This window comes from Nymphalis io, chromosome 9 (genome assembly GCF_905147045.1).
Source record: "Nymphalis io chromosome 9, ilAglIoxx1.1, whole genome shotgun sequence".
Classification (NCBI taxonomy): Eukaryota; Metazoa; Arthropoda; class Insecta; order Lepidoptera; family Nymphalidae; genus Nymphalis; species Nymphalis io.
In genome coordinates this window covers 2,821,753-2,834,216 of record NC_065896.1, presented here as the reverse complement: position 1 = coordinate 2,834,216, position 12,464 = coordinate 2,821,753, and the positions used below count along the sequence as shown (strand labels likewise).

At 31.0% G+C, this 12,464-nt stretch overlaps 1 protein-coding gene across 4 annotated transcripts in view; it reads left to right on the top strand.

Annotated features, from left to right (window-relative positions):
* Positions 1-12,464, top strand: part of LOC126770707 (thrombospondin type-1 domain-containing protein 7A-like) — a 70,127-nt gene that overhangs the window by 14,077 nt on the left and 43,586 nt on the right. The window contains exon 1 of one of the 4 annotated variants that reach the window (XM_050490219.1): positions 4,555-4,894. The exons of the other annotated variants lie outside the window; for them this stretch is intronic. The gene's annotated coding sequence lies outside the window, so the exon portion shown is untranslated. Of the gene's footprint in view, positions 1-4,554; positions 4,895-12,464 lie in introns of those variants that run through there. 4 annotated transcript variants of the gene reach the window in all.

Sequence of the window (12,464 nt, the reverse complement as noted above, 5' to 3'; positions counted from 1 at the left end):
AGTGCTTTAACATAACAGTAATCCATTTCGATTAATACATACTTACGTTAGTGTGTGTGAACTATTCATCATGAAACTCGAATTAGCCCTTGCAATATCTGTATTTGTATTAAACAGACAGACTGGAGTAGTGAACACAACAATACGATATGTAGCGTTCCCGCTATTGTCTACGGTTGACGGCTGCGCGCCATTTTGTACTAACGACCATAGACAAACCGAGCTGAACAAATACGTTGCCTGCCGATATAGCTTAATTGGCCGTTACTATAAAGTCAATTCTATATTTATAATTTTTAGGTTGTATGAAATTTAAAATATCCGACGATTTTGAAAAAAAATACTTAAAAAAAAAAATTAAAAAAAAATATTTACGAAAGCATAAAATATTTTTTTATATGAGAATCTGAGTTAAATATTGGTTGAAATTTCAAGTATTTGAAATGAAAAGGATCTTAAACTATTCGCTAATTGCATTCATGAACACGTCAAGGACAACTGAAATAGTTAGCTTATTTCTGTAAAAATAAAATATAGTATTCCTGTTGCATCTCATATTGCGTCATTCCTTCTCGCTAAAGTATCGATCACTTACAACCGACCTTTAGGTGGAAGACTAATTATAAAATACGTGGGCTATAATTATATAATAGGCAACATAGTTTTTGTAAAAGATTCCAGTTTTTTAATCATATGCATATGTAGCTTATTTAATCCACTTAAATCAAAATAGCCATACCTATGCTTTAATTAAACAACAATGGTCGGAGTACTGAAGCGTGAAACCAAAACATATATAGAAATTCACTTTTAAATATTTCATAACTAGTTACCCATCTGTGTGTAATGAGATTTAAACAAATATAATACGGTCAGTATCGAACCTCGTGGCCAATTTGCTTGTACTTTTTTTTAAACCTATTCACTACCTAGTTTAAATTCAACTGAAGCCAATGCCCTAGGGCACGTTCCATATTATAAGCCCCGGTCGTCTGGGCTGTAGGTGGTAAGACATCTACGCGGAATCGATTTGGCCCTTTCTCGATCCCGCTCTGCCGTCTCTTTTTGTATTATGACGGTCTCACAAAAGGTGACTATACGTATCGGCAGGAAAGGCGCTCCACGCAGACTCTCTGCAGAGCATTGCCAACAATATTTTCTCAGGTTGAGATCGTCATCTTAAAATTATTTATATTTGTAATAATGAAATATCTATAAAAATAGTTATGCAATTATACATGCTGCTCAAAATATTTCCATGAATTCTACAAATCCAACATATAATGTTTTCGTGTATATGTTATAGTTTTCACTGCCTTGTTGGTCTAGTGGCTAGATATAAGGCCGCAGGCCCCACGGACCTGGGATTTGAACCCATGGGTTCAAGTCCCATGTCGGGCCAATAAAAAGTTATTGGGTTTTTCAGTCGAAAATTTTTAGTAACAGCCTGGATCTGAAAGTGTGTATACTCCCGTGCCTCGAAAAGTACGTAAAACTGATGGTTCTGCGCCAGAACTCTTTCCGGTCGTGTCGGATTGCCGTTCCATCGGATTATCGGTTAAGGGATAGTGTTTGCGCACATACTTGTGCACTATAATACGTCCTGCGCAGTTGGCTAATCTCTCTTAATATTTAATTTCACAGAATTTACAGGAACAGAACTGACAGTTTTATTTGCGAATAGGTATTATACACTATATCTGAAACAATTAACAATGTGTAAACATACATCTTAACTTGTGTTCGTCTTGAAACTATAACATAACTCTACTATAATATAAACTCAAATCTCAAGCCTTAATTACTAAACACTGACGAAGCTTTATCAAACATCGCACCGCTTGTTAATATTTTATAATAAAATTGCCCAATTATTCGTAATTCTCATCTCCCCAGATAGAGTTAGACGAGTCTCATGTGTATAATTTATGCAAATACCGCGTGACACGACACAAAGGGAGCTCGCTGAACCTATTAACTTGAATAGTTCCCTTAATAGGATTTCCTTACCCGTAACTTTCAGGTAACCACTATAGAATTCTGGAATCTTGTCGAACTTTCCACTATGACATATTGTCAAGGAGTTTGTATTGTATTGTGGAAACCTTCGACGAAGGCAATAAATATAACGTCTTTTTTATATCCCCTATTTACATCCCAGGACACAAAGTTTAATAAGCAAAACATTTGAGTAAACATTATTTTGATACCAGCTGAAGTATGCGATTGAACTATTATTCTTAATAAAAATAGAAAGCTTTTGTTCATGGAGCAAGTTTTTAACAAAGTTTTAAAATCTAGCAAAATTTATTAAATAAAAATGTTAGAAGCATATTAAATCTAGCCTCTTTAATCCTTTTGTATAAAGAAGCGTCTGAAAGCTATCCGTGTCGTACTTTTGTAATATTTACAAATTAGAATGAACCATGAATGGCTTATATTAGAAATACGTTTCTATAATTTCTCTAACAATAGCAGAGAGCTCTTATAATTGTTGTTTAAACAGTCTATCGAGTCCGGATGAATTGTTATGAAATGAATGATACGTTTTAAATCGGTACTTGATAACCGATCGATCGACGTTGTTACTCCGAGTCAACAGTGCGAAACAAAGTGCAAACACTATCATTCAGTGAGACGGGCTACTCGCGTGCTCGTTTAATCTGTTTACCACGCTTTATGTCCACTGAACATGAAACTGCGGATTACTTATAAACATTACCAGTCTTGTATTTAAAAATATTGTTTTTAATGCTTTTCAATAATTTTGTAAGTTTTCTAGTATAATTATCATAAATCTTCGATTTAATCGCTGTCTAATTACTTAGTACTTGATGTCATATGATGTTATATGATGTCATTTGTTGTGAGTAGGTAATAAAGCGTAAGTAAGATAATTTCCCCCCTAATTTTCCTAATACATACAAAAAATTTAGCAAACAAGATCTATATTTCGTATCATGCGACTTTATATATTCTTCTAGTCTTCCTATACTTCATCTAAGAGATGTTTTAATTAGGCAAACAAAGATGTATCAATTCATTCATAAATATCGAATATACATACCATTTCATTAGATTAAACAGTTTGCATTCGATATATGTATGTATTAAACATGTTTCATCGAAAATACCTCTATAATTTGGTATTTATAGAATTTCTGTACAATTTGATGCCAGTTTTGAAGCTCAATGTACAACACTAGATCGTCTGGAGGTAAATTCCTTGTCCTTGTATAAGACCTCGGGCCGTGACAATTTAAAGTGATTTGCCGCCATCTTGAAAATTTAAACTAACTATCTATGAAACACAGAAATTATAACTATAAAGGTAATCAACAAACAACAAAGGAATGAAAGTCGATTTTTGTTTTACTGTTATAAAATCTGAACAAAGTGTAATTATATTACACTAGCTACCCATTCCGACGTTGTACGGTAATTTAAATAGTTTTATTGAATAATGAGATATAAACAAATATTAATATAAAATGAGTATTGAGCCAAGCGATTTGTTCGTTTGTATAATACATTTTATTGAACACCTAATGATTTTTTCGTAGAAAATGAGAACGATTATACTAATTAATTAAAATAAAGGTTACTACTGTGTACCAAATAACTTATTATTTTAGTTATTGTTTATTTTCCGTAGATATATGGATTAGAAAAAATAGTTATAAATATTCAATTTCAAAAGGTGCTGTGTTTGGGGTTACCCGGTAGTATTGGTACTGTGAGACTTCAAAATAAAACCACCGAGTATGTACTGCTGGTCAGACAATGTAATTGGTCTTTCTCATTGTAAATTTACAAAAACGTATCTAGTACTTTCAAAAAAACATTGTTATAGCGCGATGTAAAATACATCTAACGCCGTCTATTGACGAGAAGATCAATTAAATAATATTTAGCATAATGTCTTGAACATGCTGATATTGGGAATTTTCTATTGACATATTGAAGATCCGCAATAGTTTTAGAATTAGTATTGGTAGTATTATTTTTTTTATATTACGTCTTTAACGACACCGTTTTTATCTTTTTAGATAGTAACTAAGTATAAATTATTATTCATTTATTAGTCATTTGAAGGAAATCTTTATTATATGTATAGTATTTTCTTCTATAATAAGTCTCTAAATTTTAAGCGAATTACTTATTGTCATAATTATGTACCTGTACTTAGTACTATTTATTTAACTTTTCATAGTTTTTTTTATTACATAAAAGTCACACAAAACATCTCTTCAAATTAAAATATATTTAATCTCTTGAAGCAAAGAAAGCTTCATTGTGTCATTGTCTCTACAAAACAACTGTACAACAGGCGTTTGCAATTCGTTCGCATTGTGTGAACGACTGCCTCGTTTAAAGAAACAACTCAACATTGTGAGAATTTAAGACCCGAACTTCACTCGTGTTTATTTCCAACTCTGTAGTTCCACTTTGTTTGAAAAGATAATAAGCAAACGGGCACCTATTCTGTAACCGCTATAATCGTGAAACTCGACGCTCTGAAACACCCCCGTTCTCACACGAAGCATTGTTTCGCCAACATTGCGTTGAAGTGGAGTCGAGGATCATCGAAAACTGCCGACTTCATTATCAGGAATTTTGCCCCACTGAATCTTCGAGACGCACTCACAGCGCACGTTTCACTTCGGTACTCCGAACTGAATACTGATTGAGGGATATTAAAATTTTGTGGTGAAATTGAAGTCAGCGCGATGCACAGAGTTATTGAATTTCATTCAATATGTGATCAAGTAACGGCTTGTAAGAGATATGAGTGAAGTTATCGGTAACATGAGGTTAAGTGTTAAGTTTGACTCGATTTTAGATTAAATTACATTTGTCGTTAATATGTAGAAAAATTTGAAGAATAAAAAGTGTAAGTATTTAATTGTATGTTTTTAAGAACCATACACCGTTTTAAATAATTATTACCTTAAAGATGAAGACATAAAAATATGTCAATATTCATTCCTATTTTTTTTTTAAAAAACAAGTATAATCTAATGTTTACAAATATAGCACACTTTACATCCTTATAAACATATTATAGAAACTATTTTAACTTAGTTTGCAACTGTGTAAATCTGCCCAACTTTTAGATTGGAACCCAAATATCTATTATGATTAATGTACTTCCGAAGTTCGGGATAGTGCTTGCCTTTATACACAGATTATAGATATTATAAGCCATTGTCCGGGATTGAGGTTGATATTGGGCCAACATTGGAACCAACTACAAGCATGCGGGTTGGAACAATATACCACGCTCCAGTTGTTCCGATAATGAACACAATATTAAATTAACTTTCTTTGTTTGCAATATGCGTATTCATTAGCAAAATTACAATGTTGTTGTAAATATGTGGTCCGTTTTAAATTCATAACATATTCTTTACGTTATATAATGACTGGACATTATATGTACTCCGAGTCAAAGAAAAGTCCTTTTTTTATTTTACGGTTTCTAGAATATTAAAGTATTTTACTGACTTTACATACAACAAAAACGGTCGTAAATAAAAAAGAATAATATAATGCAGTTAACATCGTACCAAACAATTTATTTTCTCGTATTCAGTGCTAACTACTAATGCATCTGCCCGCAAGCTCTGTCTTTATCTTTTTAACCGACTTCAAAAAATTATATATTTGACGCAAACATCTTTTTATTTGTATGTATATTGTTCACCGTTTATTCGAAAACGGTTAAAACGATTTGAATGATTGAAAGTTTATTCTATTGACTTAGGTCCTCAGGTGGGTGTCTATTTGACGTACGTGCTTTTCAGCAAAGCAGTAAAAATGTGTTTATTAGCCTTCGTCTGTGTATGTATATATACGGCCTACTGGGTAAAGCCTCCTCTAATTCGCTAAATAAATAATAATATAGAGCCGTATTGTTTTCTGAAACTACAAAATTTATATAGATGGTACTAGAAGTTACTTACGTGAAACCGTGAAATAAACAAAGAAAAGTTATCTTATATAATATTTTACTTTTAAGACCGACTTAAATTTGATTGATTCTTGTTAGTTTCTTTACGTAAATATATAACCAGCTTAGTAAGTTTTACGATCACGTAATTCACTTTTATATAAATACACTACTTACTCAAATTTTTCACCGCAAAATGTAATTTAAAAATAAGTTATGCATATATTTTGGGACCATGTAATTACAATTACCTTGAAACACCTCGCTTGAATTTTTTAAACAAAGGAATCATATTTATCAAAACGTAACAATATGTAATATAGTAATTACATTATTTATCTCAACTGTATCACATATGTATAAATTCTACCTGCCCGCCTGATGAACGCTGTATAGCTAGTGAATACCTTCACATCGATTCGTTTTTTATGTGATTAGTAAATTTATATTAGATGAAGACAAATCACCGTGTCTTAACGAACACTATATAACGTTGATAAACGTAACAAAAGTTAGCCAATAAGGTAGCTCCTAAGGCTACTGACGTAGCAGGCAAGATTGTTATGTCTATAACATACAACTATAATAATAAGAAACAAGTGCTTTGGTGGAGTATGTTGATATTAATTGAACTTAATTCTGTTATATGCATCAAACAAGATGTTCTTTAATGACTAATGATGAAACTGCTTCGTTGGTGTAGTGGCTAGTTTATTTGTAGCAGACCACGACATCTTGGTTTCAAATCCCCATGCGTGCCAACAAAAGTGATCCAGCCAATGTACTTTCTCTGGTCGCGTTGGATAAAAATTACCCCAGTAATAAAGAAAGAGTGATTATGTAACACATTTGCTCACTAACTTGTTCATAGTACCTTTGTTAGTTAGACCCTTAGCTATGACCGCCCGCTGGAATCGTTCGATTTAATAACTATTTTTGACATTTAAATAAAAACATCCTCCTTTTAAAATACACAACTGGTGGGATGATAACAATATGAAATGTATTAACAATTTTAAAATTTTCTTAGATCAAATAAAACACAATAGTCAAAATAATTATGCTAACTTATAATAAATTCGCGCCATTGTAAGAGTAATGAGAAGTCTAGAAATACGATAATTTAGCAAAATGTCATTTCGTTAATTACGAACCGCATTGAGGGGGGGGGTTTACAAGCGAATTTAATTAAAAGCAAACAATTCGCGACAATGCTGTCTGTCGCGAACATTCTCATTTAAAAGTCAACTTTATTTTCTATTCTCTATTACTCTTCCTTTACAATTTATACTTTTCCAGATGAAAATCCAGCCAGTTTACGCGAATGCTCTTATCCAATTTAAAAATGGTTGGCCTTTACCTGTCAGCTATAGTCTTTTTCGTTATATTTTCACGTCAATTGTTTTGATGCGGATGAATTCAAAACCGTATTGATACAATTGATTATATATTTTCCTTTTTAAGTTTATTAATTAATATTAAGCAAACCATGAAACGTTTCCTTTTTTTTATTGTAAATGTAAAATTAGTTACCCGTTGAACTACGTTATTTATAAATTAGATTAAAGTCAATATAAATGGATTATACTTTTGTTTTTAACACTAATTCATTCTTAAACCTTTTATAAACCAATTTCTAAAACTTCATGAATACTACGTCCAACTTAATTACTTAAGTTAACGAACTAAAAGGTTATATGGCCTTTGATAATATAACCTTTATGATACTGATCACACTAATTATCATATTATTTGAATAGTTTTTTTCAAATCATAGCGTAGCAGCTCAACACAAAAATAAGTACCTTTGTTACAACACTAAAGATGTTTGTAAACGATGATTTTTCTTCAATCAACAATAAGTTATCCTTGCGTCTTGTTTTGGACAATTAACTGCAATATAACGTATTTTTCTGTACGGGTGATTTTCTTGTTAGCGCTAGTAAAACAAAAAAATATTGACTCGTGTACAAAATGTTTGTACATCCTAACAATATCATTAAAAGGTCAAATAAATACAATTCTAACTGATACGTAAGTATATATATATGTAGCATTATTATTTCCTTAATTACCGTTTAAGGTTATAACAATATTTCAGAAATCTACGCAGTACACGCGACGAAAAATGACACTAAGACCAAAAGGGATTTGCAATATATAGATTATAAGAAAATGATTACCAACTTTATTATTATTATTATATAACAGTAAAATTTAAACAGTAATATAAGAGGTATTAAAAAATGATTAGGGCGTGTAGTAAAGTGTATAAATACCACGGAACCTGAAAAATGAGTTACGCCATTAATGTATATAGCTACGAGAATATATGGAACCTATTGTGAAGCGAGTGATCAGCCTAATGTGAACAAAAAAGCGTCCATTGAAAATTGCTTTCTCATATACCTACATATACACATACATTGCCGTCAGAACTGCTACTATCGACTAGTTTAATAATCCAACGCTTATAAAACATACCTACCCTTCCAGTTGGAAGTCGCTAATGGAAATTTAATTAAACTTAAGCTGATAGGGTGCCAAACGATGACATTAGTGCCGCCGACATTTTGTTATCGTGCTAAATGTTTGAATTATTGTAAATTTAAACTTTATAGATTCCACTATAATATTGTCATATAGTTATAAAAGTTTTTATCGATGTAGTGCTACTTAAATCTTAAAACGATTTTGTATATTTTATTAAATTACTTATCAATTATAATTTCATCAAAATGTCAGTACAGTACAGTACAGTAACAGCCTATAAATGTCCCACTGCTGGGATAAGGCCTCCTCTCCCTTTTTGAGGAGAAGGTTTGGAGCTTATTCCACCACGCTGCTCCAATGCGGGTTGGTGGAATACACATGTGGCAGAATTTCGATGAAATTAGACACATGCAGGTTTCCTCACGATATTTTCCTTCACTGAAAAGCACGAGATGAATTATATGCAGAAATTAAGCACATGAAAATTCAGAGGTGCTTTTCCGAGTTTGAACCCACGTTCATCGGTTAAGATTCACGCGTTCTTACCACTGGGCCATCTCGACTTTTTATCAAAATGTCATCATAGTGTAAAAATCTAAAACGCAAATGTTCCAATTCAAACACCTAGGTTTTTATATTATATTGATATGGTATATATTTTAAGCAATAATCATTACATAGATTTAAACGATTTATGTAATTAAAATTGACTACGAGTATATTTAGCTGTAAAAACTGATTCATTTTCTGTACTTAGGACGTAGAAGTAATTGACTAGTTATAAAACATGCGTGAAATCTAATTAATATTATGTAAAGAAGTTTGTATGGACACTTTTTTATTTATATTTTAAAAGTTTAAATGAATTGGAAACGTGTTCGTTAATTAGGTAGAAAATATATAATACTAAAAAATAATACTCAGTATATTAAGTAAAAGTCTAAGTTGATTAAAAAAAAATATATATATAAGGATATGTACGGATAAGTGCAATAGAAAAATAAATAATATTACCAAACATAGATACATTTTAAACAATTCCACGTTCACCTTGTTTATTCTTCGCTTAATTACAAAGATTAATCCATTGTCTTCCATTGATACGACCTCTGTCTGATTCCATTGATACATCGTCTGTACCCTCGTCATGGTTAATAACTGCTCGAGTTTCATACTTATAGGCTCTACAAACAGATCAAGGACGTTATTAGAGAATCTCGCATTGATGAATTAAAAAAAAGTCTTAATATGCTTCTACTTTTTTATTGTAATTAATTATTACCTTAATCTGGTAGGTATTTAAATAAGGAATGTTTTTTTTATCAGATGAAACAATTTTTATTTAAATCAAAATTTGAATTAAGATTTTTTTTACATGTAGGTAATTATTTCTTGTCTTATCATCGTAATGTTTTGTCTTCTCACTATATCAAGAAACCAATAGTTTTGCTTACGGATAAACTGTCCGAGGCGTAATTCAAAAGCGTCCCAAAAGCTTCATAAATTAAGAAGTTGAACGACTTTTACGACTCGTTTTATTGTTCGTAACAAAAACCATCGGTTACTATAATATAATGGTTTATTAAATATAGAAACTAGGCATAAATAATTATAGTTACAATTATCTAAAACGCGGAGAAAATAAAAATGCTCATATTATGAACTAAACGTAGGAGAGCTTAAATTATTATTTTATGTGAGTACTGTTATAAAAAAATCGTAAAGTGAACACTTTTCATAAAGCACTTTTTTACACTTTATCTACTAAGGTAATGAGGTCGTTGAACCGAGTTTTGTATTTCAACTCGTTATAAAACAAGACTCGGGTTCGACGTCCTCTCTTGCTCTGCCTTTTTCATAAATTATTTATTCACACAAGAGTCTATCCGTTTTGTTATTATTTCATATTTATCATTCTAAAATTTAATGACTTAATAAATTATATTATACCACGTATAGTATTTTTTTCAATACTATAAAGAAGTACGAGTATATATAACAGGAATATTGTTTCAAAGTTAATTCAAGTTTTTGCATTACTGTTGAGCATGTGTGTTGCTAAAACATCTGTCAGATCGGACGTTTTTTCACACCAACACTATCGTTGCACAGTTTATTAGAGAACTTCTTAACTGTGATAATTTGACGTTGATTCCATCTTCGTTTATTGTCACTCACTCTGTGTGTAGAACACTGCACAGGTTAAATTCGTAGGTTAACTCGAAACCGACACTCATTTATAATGTCAATAAAAATATATTATTAATGGTAATGAAATATTACTCTCGGTTTTAATGCTATACTTATATATAATGAATATTATACTATATGTACTGCTCTTTATACTTAAGTTTAATATCTGTGTATTTGCAATATAGACGAAATTGTATATAATTGATTGCAGTGATAAGGCCGTTATTGCATAGAATTTTAAATTCCCTTTTCATATGTTGCTGGAGATGATAATTATTTACATAAGAATTATTTACACAAAGGAATTACATAAGTATTATACACATCTAAATTTAAAATAGCTACTGTACAAATCACAACCGCGTGGAATGTTGGCAAAAATGCTAGAAACATTTCCCCTTTGAATCGCAAGTCCGGTTATCTGAGCGAAAAATGAACCAGCCCTTCTGTCACCAGTGGAGGCAATAAGATAGGGTGTTTTATGTCTTATAAAAGTTTTTGCACTATTATTCCAAGTATCAAGTCCAAGTGTTTGTACTGAAGATGGCATAAAGATTTAATTTTAATTTAATTAAAAATAAATTACTGGTGGTAGGGCTTTGTGCAAGCTCGTCTGGGTAGGTACCACCCACTCATCAGATATTCTACCGCAAAACAGCAGTACTTGATATTGTTGTGTTCCGGTTTGAAGGGTGAGTGAGCCACTGTAATTACAGGCACAAGGGACATAAAATCTTAGTTCCCAAGGTTGGTGGCGCATTGGTGATGTAATGGTCCCTTGTCCCAGTAATTACACTGGCTCACTCACCCTTCAAAAACTCTTTTCAACTTAACATTTTAATTAAATTATTTGTACAACATATCACGACTCTTTTTACGCCCATTCTAATCCATAAAGACGCTTGCATTGAGATAAAGTATGCCGTCTTAGATAAAAGACGTTCCGTGTGTAGCAACTCTTCTTACACAAAGGCGCGTGCCGAGATCGTATAACTTTAAAGGAACTCATACAATTTACTTGATAAATTAATTTATTTAAAATGTTAGTAGGTATATCTGTACCATCTTATCTGTTATTTAGTATGGTACTTAATAATTACTATTTTTTTAACCATAATTACTTGCCTCAAATATGTATAAAAAGTCAAATTCAACTTCTTAGCATGATCAAACTATTTATATTTACTATACTTTTAATACAATCATAAAAGTTGATTAGTTAATAAATAACCATATATTTTAATAAAAAAAATATATCAAAATTAGATTTGTCATGAAAAGAAAGCTCAATGTTCATATCCAGGATTGTTCTACAACATATATTAACTACAATGACCTCTATTTATTATTATTAATTACGGACTTTAATACATCTATATATATATCATCTATATATATATATATATATATATATATATATATATATATATATATATATATAAATATATAGATGATTATTGAATCGCTATATATATATCCTCAAAAGTCACGCAGGAATTAGCTTTAACAGACTTTTATAATTATCTTAGCCATTAAGAAAACAATGATTTATTTTATTTATACACGGAGAATACGATATTTTGCCAAATAAATTCTTATAACATAAAACAACTGCAATAAACCTTAATAATTTCCTTCCAGTCTTTGTGTAACTTCCTTTCTACGTTAGGTCGGAGTCGAGAACATAAATTCTAGTTTCTAAGAAGTGACACCCTTTGTGTTTGTATTGCGCGCATTGTAAGTGTATGTATGTAAAAATATATTATATGAGATATATAAACATGTTACCATTTATACATGTGTTACTTGATAATTTTAAGATTTT